Genomic DNA, 10155 nt, shown 5'->3' with positions numbered 1-10155 from the left:
TGGGGTGTAACATCCTTCCCCCCTTTAGAACATTCGTCCCCGAATGTTAGACCAAACCTCTCTTAGCACCTTATACAAATCGTAGGGAGATTCTTTGCTATTTTCTTAACACATACTCCCATACCAGTACTTCATATATGTATTTCAGGAATTGGGGTTACTTGTAAATATCAATTACCGGTGCTAATACTTGTATTTCATATTCTCTTCAGTTTCCCGATCATCCCCTTTCTGGTTTTGGTTTTTCCATCATATCTTGATGGAAGGCATGTCTTTAGTCTACAATCTTCCAGTTTGCCGATCTAAGGTGACGATAGGTTTTTTTTTCCATAGGATTCCATCTCTTGGACATCATCTATACAATATACCCCGGGTGGCTCGTCAGTATCCTTGTGAAGTATCTGTATCTGATGGACTGGGCGTATAGTTTCCAAATGAGGTGGTAAGCTCAACTTACCAGCCACATTGCCCACTCTATGGGTAAATTGACACAGTTTAATATATTTTGGGTTAAGTTCCCTTTTTCTGGGTGATTCCATTATGAACATCCAATCATCATTTTGAACTCTGAATGTCGATGTCGATTGTCAGTATATCATTCCTGTCGACTTTGGGCTTTTAGTCAATAGCTTGTTTAATCCTGTTTGGCTTACCTGCTTAGTCTTTTGCCCACTAGGGGGACTTATATGCTCTGCCTTACACATCTTGTAGGGGGTTATCTAGATATTGAGATGGTAGCCCCTCTCCTAGGCAAACTCAATACGTGGTGGACGATCATCCCAGTTACTTGTACAGCCCACCATATAAGCCTGCAATATACCTTCTAACGTCTGATAGTATGTTCAGTCTGTTTAGCAGCTCGAGGGGAAAAAACTGGGGTATTAAGATCTACCTGTGTTCCCGGCCTCTTCTTGGACCGATTCGTTAGCCTATTCGCAATAACCCGTATAGCACCCTACTTTTAAAGAGTATAGAATAGGTTCATAATGACGTTGTTAACTTAGAAACCGTTAGCCTCGTATCATCCTTCTCGACTCTTTTCAAAACTTTACTGGCCCTCTATCCCTTGGGTTCTACTTTTCAATCCTTAGGGTTGGCTACTTAATAACATTGCAGTCCCCTCATATAACGGCTCTCATAGTCGTTCTGTGCTTTGTATGATCTAGTATAATTCCGAGCAAATTTTGGCGTATATATTCACCATCCTGTAGTGACTAGCTAATTCTTCCAATTTCGTTTAAATTCTTTCACAATTTCCCTTACCCCCACTTGTAACCCTCTAGACGCATTATACTGTGTCATCCTTCACCTTTACAAAAATATGAGAGGGTACAAGAGGTATCCTAGCGTTATCTCGCTATTCTTCCTATTTTACCTTGCCTTTTCTTCCCTTATCCTACATTCGATGTCGGGGGAGATCTTTAGCCCAACTGTGGCCACGTACTATGTCACCCGTAGTATCAATTCCATCTTGGTAGTTTGGCTTAACCTATCTTTGCATCTCTCGATAGTTAGTTGCAACTTGGGCTCCCTCGCCCGGGACAATAGCTGTGGGGACTCCATAAGGTCCTACCACTCATTTAATCTACAATTTTACACCTTCTCGGCGGAGTAAGTAACCTTTGATCGAAGGAGCCAGGACTAATATCGTTAATTCACAAGTAACATTCCTTAACGTATCTTATAATACTCTGGATACATAATCTCATATCGTTTCTCTATCGCTGGTTCAGATTCTTCCTCCTCGCGTGATCATACCAGCAATAACGCATTAAGTTCCATCAGAGTTTCAAAGTTAAGCATGCTGGGGCGAGAGTAATACTGGGATGGGTGACCTCCCTGGGAAGTCTTCGTGTTGCGTTTCGTTGTAATCCTTTCCACAATGTGCGGCTTTCACTTTAGCTCATGATTTACCTCAACGTTGTCTCGCGAGTCTTTATGTTTCAACTTGTCCTTTCCTCGGTTATATTTCTACAGTACAAATGCGGCCGGAGATACCGTAGTCTGAACTTTACTACTTGATTAAGCTTTTGTTCCTCCGAAATAAAAATCTTCAAGTTAAAAGGGTGCCCCTTATCGACGACCTGAAGGGTACCTTCTACGGCTTTAGTTAAACACAGTAGGGGTACTTAGTATCAATTTCTCAGACATCTAAAAAAAAGATCTATGTTGCATTCCCTTTTCCTTGTTCTAGAAAAATTTCGGCAGAGTGTCCTCTACACTTCGCACTATCCCATAACCTGCACGCAGAAAATACCAATAATGCCTCACAGGGCCAACACATATATATATATTCATGTCATATTACCGCCACAATGCCTCACAGGGCCAATATATACATGTGTTTATTACATTTCCTATTACAGCCACACAAGGCCTTCTACACTATCTCCAAACAACACTGTCAAAATTATGAAATCAGAGATACAGCTTATGCAATCAGAGACATTTATCCTCTTAGACCCTTTCAGAATAGGAGATTATATTTCCACTTACTATTCAACATATAGGTGGCTAGGGAGTAGTAATCTAACTACTTTAGGACCCTTAGTATTCAAAAGTGACTAGAATCATGAATTATATCTGGAACTTATAAATGGAATTACTCTAAACTCATATCATAAGCCCCTTTCAAATAGAGAAATAGGCAAGCCTTATATGTACTACTTATCATCCTACAAAAGACTTGAAAGGCGAGGACTCCACTTATTGCAGGAGTTCTAACATATAGAAGTGAACAAGGGTCTTGACTCCTACTCAACTCTTTATGAATGGAATAACTCCCAAATTTTGTATATATATAACTTAAGGCTAAGACATGCCAAAAGAAAAGAAAGGGTAAGCTTCACATACCTTTTGTGGATTAACTGTAATCCAGCTCGCCTCGTTACCTCCTTAACCTAATAACATGAGAGTATTACTGAGGTTAATGACCTTTCGCTTTCTGATTTCCAAATCTACAACCACGTACCCATAGAAACTATTTTCTTATCCAATACCCTCGACTAGTTTGTTACTAGTTCCAAAGTTACCAAAAATAGGGCAGTATCTCCCCTATAACTTCAATATCCACGAGATTTCACTCATCCAAAATGTCAAAAACCATACAAAAAATAACAACCAGCAGCATATATATAAATAAATTACTTCAACATTACCCAATATAACTCCAAATAACTAGCTCGAAACTACGATACCAAAATAGAGGTTTTAACCTTTATTTCATAAAACTTTTAACCATACTAAACGGAGGGTTGTGTGGCTGCAACCAGAAGTTCCCACAAACTTTTTAGAACCCTTTAAATCCCTGAAACACACAACCACACAAGCTACAACTGCGGCCCACAATCACAACACCCTACGCGACTTTGATTTAGCTATGACAACTTTAATTTAGTTTATTTCTAACGCCAAGCATACTTATGCAATTTTTCCACTTCTAACCTTATTTAAGACATGTAATATAACTTATAACATCTTCATAAACTCCAATTTGAAAGGGAAAACCTTTCCTTGCCCGAAACTCATAAAATTTGTCTCAGAAGTTCCTTTAGTGCGACTAAAACTTTATGGCTGCTTGCTAACGTTTTGGTGCTGCTCCAAACCATAAATTTACGTTAATAACTTCTTCATAACATCATTTTATAGCCTAGATAATTAATTCATGGAATGAAATTGGAGGCTTACCTTTCTTTCTCCTTGGCCGAACCTACTCTCTCTCTAGTTCTAGATTTTTCTTCAATTTTTTCTTTCTCTAGAAGTCTCTTGAACTAGGAAGATAAATGAATTTATTGTAAATAAGAATGAGTCATAACATGTATATAAATATAGGCTACTTTAGGGGAGTGAAACATGTTAAGCCCTAAGTGGTGACACATGTCAAGCCCTAAGTGGTGATACGTGTCAAGCCCTCATTAGGCCAACACATCCCTTTCGCCTACCATAGGCTTCCATGTGGTAGGTGGGGGTCCACCCCCTTGCTCCAGCTTTTTCCATGTAGCACTCTCTCATGCTTCCATGTGGCACTCTATTTTCCTCCTTGTGGGTTCGTAATCTCGTCTTACTTTACGAAACCTATGTAATCCTTGCTTTGTAAGCTTGGTATGTACTCAAGTATATTAAGTATGTAAGATTTCCATGTTGGTAGCTTACATAAGTAAGTCGAGTCCTACAACTCATTATTTGGTCTCTAACTTCTTCTGGATTCTTACAACGCTATTTCTAATCTTCCCTATCTTAAGGTGTCACATTCTCCCTTCCTTAGAGTTGTTTAATAGCGTTATGGACTATTCATCTCCCATGGTAACTTCTAAGAAGCTTGAGAAGATTTAAGAAGCTTGAGAAGCTTTAAGAAGCTTTAAGAAACTTAAGAATCCTTCCAAAACCTTAAGAACCTTTCAAGATACTTAAGAAGCTTAAGAACCTTCCAAGGTACAAAAGTACGGGTGTAACATAGAAGTACTCATGGTGCTTAGTCAATATCCCAACAGAAACTCATAAAACATACTCATAACATAGTAGGGAAAGATAGTAACTGCCTATTAATCCATATTTAAAATATTTTGGAATTGCTCATCTAACTTGGTAATTCATAAGAATCCATAACTTCGGTGAGAATTTTCCTTATCACCATCTCAAAACATCTAATGATCTTAACTCTGATCATCATCTCAATCTTTAACTTTAAGATCATAATCTCAGTTTTAACTCATTGAAAACTATATTAATAAATTATTTAACTCATGATTAACTCATAAAATTATCTTTACTTCATAATCATAGCTTGAAAATATAGCTTTATGCATGGGCATCTATAATTCAACTTGAAATCATGCAATTCATATAAGAACATGCATATAAATATCATTTATAATATTTAAAAATCAAATTAAATCAACCTAAAGTAATTCATCAAAACTAGGGTTTATAATCAATTATAAATTGAATGAAAACTTGAGAAATCTTTAGGACTTCATTTCCATGAATCAATCCCCACATACCTTGTTTGAATTCACTAAGAATTGAAGAAGAACCTTGAAGAAATCTAAAAACCCTAGCTTGAATTTGGAGAGAAACCTTTAGAGAATTTGAGAGTTCTTGCCTTGGGAATTTTAAGAGAATGAATTGAATAGTTGGGGATTTTAAAGAATAGAGTATTTATAGACTTTGAACTTGTCCATAAAAGTTTCTTGGTTTATTGAACCGATCTTGGGAAAAGATACAATTGCCCTTTATTAAAATCTAAAAGTTGACCCTATGGACCCCTTTATATGGATCATCCTTGAGATGGCTAGTGGTCTAAATGACTCATCCTAGGTTTGAGAAAAGGGCCTAAAAATCAAGTCTCTAAAGTTTAGAAATGGACAAGGTTTATGACTCATCTTTTGGGATTGTCCTGCAGGTCCCAAAAACCTACAAAATAAAAGTCTTTGAAGTTTTATGATGGGTGGTCTTTATGACCCGTCCTAGATTCTACGACCCATCCTAGAAGTTCATATCCTTGGCCCTAAGGGATCCATGGAATTTAGCCTCTGAACTCAGCTTATGAGGGGTTTCTACGATCCGTCATCGTGAGGAAGACTTGTCCTTATAAGCCATAGAACCTCTCTTGATGGCAACTTCAACATTTGTTCAATAGGTCACTATAACGACCCAACCCCACAGGCCGTGATGGGTGCCCAAACTGGACTCGTGTGTATCCTTGCTAACTATAAGGAAACCTGTCTCCTATTTGAGTCATAGCGTGCCAACATACTAGACAATTTATATAATCCGACGAGGTTATCGTAATATATTAGCACAACTATTCACACATACATGTCTACAGACCTCTAAGAGTAAAAAGAAATAGACACATAAGGCGGGACAGGGCCCCCGCCGTACCCTTGAATACACAAATATATACATCAATGGTCGGTACCAAATGCTGGGCTCCAACACGATGGATCTCTTCTTAAACCCACTGGATGGAATCCTAAGCTGGTGGATCCTGAAGTCGCATGTCTGTACCTGCAGGCATGAAACACAATCCCCTAAAGAGAGGGGGGTTAGTATGAAATATGTACTTAGTATGTAAGCATAAAACACCATAATGAGATTACAGTTAGAACAAAGATGTAGGGTACAAGTATAATAATTAACCCATTACCATGCTTGCGTCTTATGCAGTAAAATCATTTTTATCATAATATCATATCATCATCTCTTTTCATCATATATATCACTTTATCGTGTCATCATATACGGCATCATACCATCCTACACGGCATAACCTCATCGTATCTATATATCATAACATATTTAGCCTATTTGGGGTTCGGTGTCACAAATGTATCACTATATTTGCACATGCATGCCTACCTATGGTATCCGGCCCTTTAGTGAGGGACTCAGTGAAGAGAGTAAGGTACATCTATAGTGTACCCGCATCGTATATATACATACCGTACCTGGTCTTCTAGTGAGGGACTCGGTGTTCCTTCCTTATATCACCATATACCGTACTCGGCCCATTATGGGACTCGATGTCATAATCATCATATTTTATCTAGCTTGGGACACAGTGAATACTCATATTATTGTCGCATCATTATATCATCACATCATCATATTATCATATATAGAATCACCTCCTCGTAGGTGGCATTACCCATCACGTCATGGTATCATATCACGTCTGACCCAAGACTCGGTGAAAGAAGTACAAAAGCTGTGCATGATATTAGGCCCGGCCCAGCGTGGGACTCAGTGAAAGAAGGGTAACCTTATGCACGAGTAAAGTAGTGAAAAACCACATGCAACTAAATTATATCCTGAGACTCAAAGAAAAAGTCAAGTGAACCATCACTTGAAGACCAGGAACCCTTTATTAGGGATTACATCAATTAGGGCCTGAGGTACCCTTTAGATTTTATTAGGGATTACATCAATTAGGGCCTCAGGAACCATAGGCGTGTACCAAGATAATGCCACACAGTTTATGCAATCAAAGACACAACTTATGCAATCAGACACATAATTTATGCAATCAGAGATAAAGCTTATGCAATTAGAGACATTTATCCTCCCAGAGCCTTTTAGAATAGGTGCTTATATTTCCACTTACTATTCAACATATAGGTGGCTCGGGAGTAGTAATCTAACTACTTTAGGACCCTTAGTATTCAGAGGTGACTACGAGTCACGAATTACGTCCAGAACCTCTAAATGAAATTATCTCTAAACTCATATCAAACATCATTTCCCTTACCTTAAGCCCCTTTCAAATAGAGAAATAGGTAATCCTTATATGTACTACTTATCATCCAACAGAAGATATGAAAGGCCATGACTTCACTTATTGCAGGAGTTCTAACATCCAGAAGTGAACAAGGGTCTTGACTCATACTCAACGCTTTATGAATGTAATGACTCCCAAATTTCTTATATATATAACTTAAGGCTAAGACATGCCAAAAGAAAAGAAAGAATAAGCTTCACATACCTTTTGTGGATTAACTGTAACCCAGCTCGCCTCGTTATCTCTTGACCTATTAACATGAGAGTAATACTAAGGTTAATAACCTTTCACTTTACAATTTCCAACTCTACAACCAAGTACCCATAGGAATCGTTTCCTTATCCAATACCCTCGTCTAGTTTGTTACTAGTTTCGAAATTACCAAAAATCGGACAGTATTTCCCCTATAGCTTTAACATCCCCGAGATTTCAACTCGGCCACCGTGTAAAAATCCATACCAACAACAACAAACATCAGCATATACACAAGTAAATTACTTCAACATTACATAATACAAACTCCAAACAACTCGCCCAAAGCTACGATATCAAAATAGAGTTTTTAATCTTTATTTCGCAAAACCTTTAACAATACAAAATAGAGGGTCGTGTGGCTGAAAACAGAAGTAACCACACCCCTTTTAGAACACTTTTCAGCCCTGCAACACGCTATCCAACCAGATGCAAATGCAGCACCACAATCGCAACACACTACTCGACTTCGATTTAACTATGACGACTTCAATTTAGTTTGTTCCTAACATCAACTATCCTTATGCAATTTTTCCACTTACAACATTGTTTAATATATGTAATATACCACATAAAAACATCATAATCTCCAATTTGAAAGGGAAAATCTTACCTTACCCAAAACTCGCCAAAACATGCCAAAACTCACCTCAGAAGCTCTCTTAGCGCGGCTAGAACTTTGGAGCTATTTGCTAATATTTTGGTGTTGCTTCAAAACCATAACTTTTCATTAATAACACCTTCATAACATCATGGTATACCCTAGATAATTAATTTACAGAACGAAATCGGAAAACTTACCTTTTTGGCTCCAAATTCGTGGCTCTCTTTCTCAAGTTTAAGGTTCCTCTTCTCTCTTTTTCTTTCTAGACTTTTCTTTTCTTTTCCTTTGCCTAGATAATTTTGTGGAAGAATGACTTTTGTTAGGAGATAAGGATGACTTATAATATATATACATATATGCTAACTTATGGGGGAGTGACACATGGCAACCCCTAAGTGGTGAAATGTGTCAAGCCCTTATTGGCCCAACGCACCATGCCTTCAAACCATGGGGCTGCCACATGGCAGGTGGGGTCCACCATCCTTGATCCAGCTTACGTAAATAAGTCGAGTCCTACAACTCATTATTCGATCTCCAACTTCTTTCGGATTCTTATAACTATATTTCCAATCTTCTCTACTATGGGGTATCACATTCTCTTTTCCTTAGAGTTGTTTGATAGAGTTATAGATTACTCGGCTCATATGGTAACTTTTAAGAAGCATAAGAGTTCTTAAGAAGGATTAAGAAGCTTTAAGAAACTTTAAGAAACTTTAGAAAACCTTAAGAAACTTAGGAGGCTTATGATCCTTCCAAGAACTTAAGAGCCTTTCAAGAGACTTGAGAACCTTTCAAGAGACTTAAGAACGCGTTCCAAGGTTCAAAAGTACGGGGTGTAACATCCTTCCCCCCTTTAGGACATTCTTCCTCGAATGTGAACCAAAATGTTCCTTAAGATATTATACAGATTATATGGAAATTCCTGTCTATTGCAATAACACATACTTTTATCAAGCTATTACTATCAGAGTACCAAAGATTGGGATTACCTATAGCGTAAGAAGTAGGTACGGATACTTGTGTTTCATTTTCTCCTCCGCTTCCCAGGTCATCTCTTCACGATTTTTATTTTGCCATAATACCTTGACGGAAGCTACGTCCTTAGTTCACAATCTTCTACTTCGCCAACCCAGGATGGCGATAGGTTGCTTCTCATAGGATAACTCCTCTATGACCTGTATAACCTCTACGGGATATATCCGGGTTGGATTACCAACATACTTGCAAAGCATTATTATATGGAAGACTGGATGTACCGCTTCCAGATTCGCTGGTAAGTCTAGCTCGTAGGCAACCTTGCCTATTCGGTGAAAGATATGATAAGGTCAATGTATGTGGGACTAAGGTCCCCTTACCTATTGGATCTCATTACTTTCTCTGTGGGGGTTACCTTCGGAAATTCCTAATCATTAACTTGAAACTCTAGAAGTCAACATCGATTACCAATGTATGACTTCTGCAGACTCTGGACTACTAAAACTCTCTCCTGAATAAGCTTCACCTTCTCGACGGCTTATTGAACCACCCCTGGGCCCATTAGTCGCGTTTTACCAATGTCAACCCACCAATTGACGACCTATTCTTTTTGCCATACCAAGTCTATTCCGGGGCCATCTGGAGACTAGAATGATAGTTGATGTAGTAAATACTCTTGACAGGTAGTAGGCAATTATCCAAGCTACCTTTGGAGTCAACCATATAGGCTCGCAACACCTCTTCTAGCGTTTAGCTAGTAAGCTTAGTCTGTCCTTCGGTATGAGGGTACAATGGTGTACCTACCTATCTATCTTCCCAATCTCTTTTTGGACTGATCTTCAGTAGTTAACTGTAACTCGGGCTCCTTTGTCTGAGATAATAGCTATGGGAACTCCGTAAAGTCTCACCACCCTCTTGACCTATAATTTTACACAATCTTGACTAGACAGGTAGTCCTTTATTAAAGGAGCATAGGCTGATATTGTTAATCTGCGGGTAACATTCCCTCCAGAATCATCTGTCCATGAAGTGCAAAGTGAGTCTT

At 38.4% G+C, this 10155-nt stretch overlaps 1 pseudogene; it reads left to right on the top strand.

Moving 5' to 3' along the window:
• Positions 1-1744: 1744 nt before the first annotated feature.
• On the top strand, positions 1745-1864 carry LOC129890931 (5S ribosomal RNA; annotated as a pseudogene).
• The last annotated feature ends 8291 nt before the right edge of the window (positions 1865-10155 follow it).

The sequence above is a fragment of the Solanum dulcamara genome, chromosome 5 (genome assembly GCF_947179165.1).
Source record: "Solanum dulcamara chromosome 5, daSolDulc1.2, whole genome shotgun sequence".
NCBI classification, from domain to species: domain Eukaryota; kingdom Viridiplantae; phylum Streptophyta; class Magnoliopsida; order Solanales; family Solanaceae; genus Solanum; species Solanum dulcamara.
The sequence above is the reverse complement of the archived record's forward strand: the minus strand, read 5'-3'. Positions and strand labels throughout refer to the sequence as shown.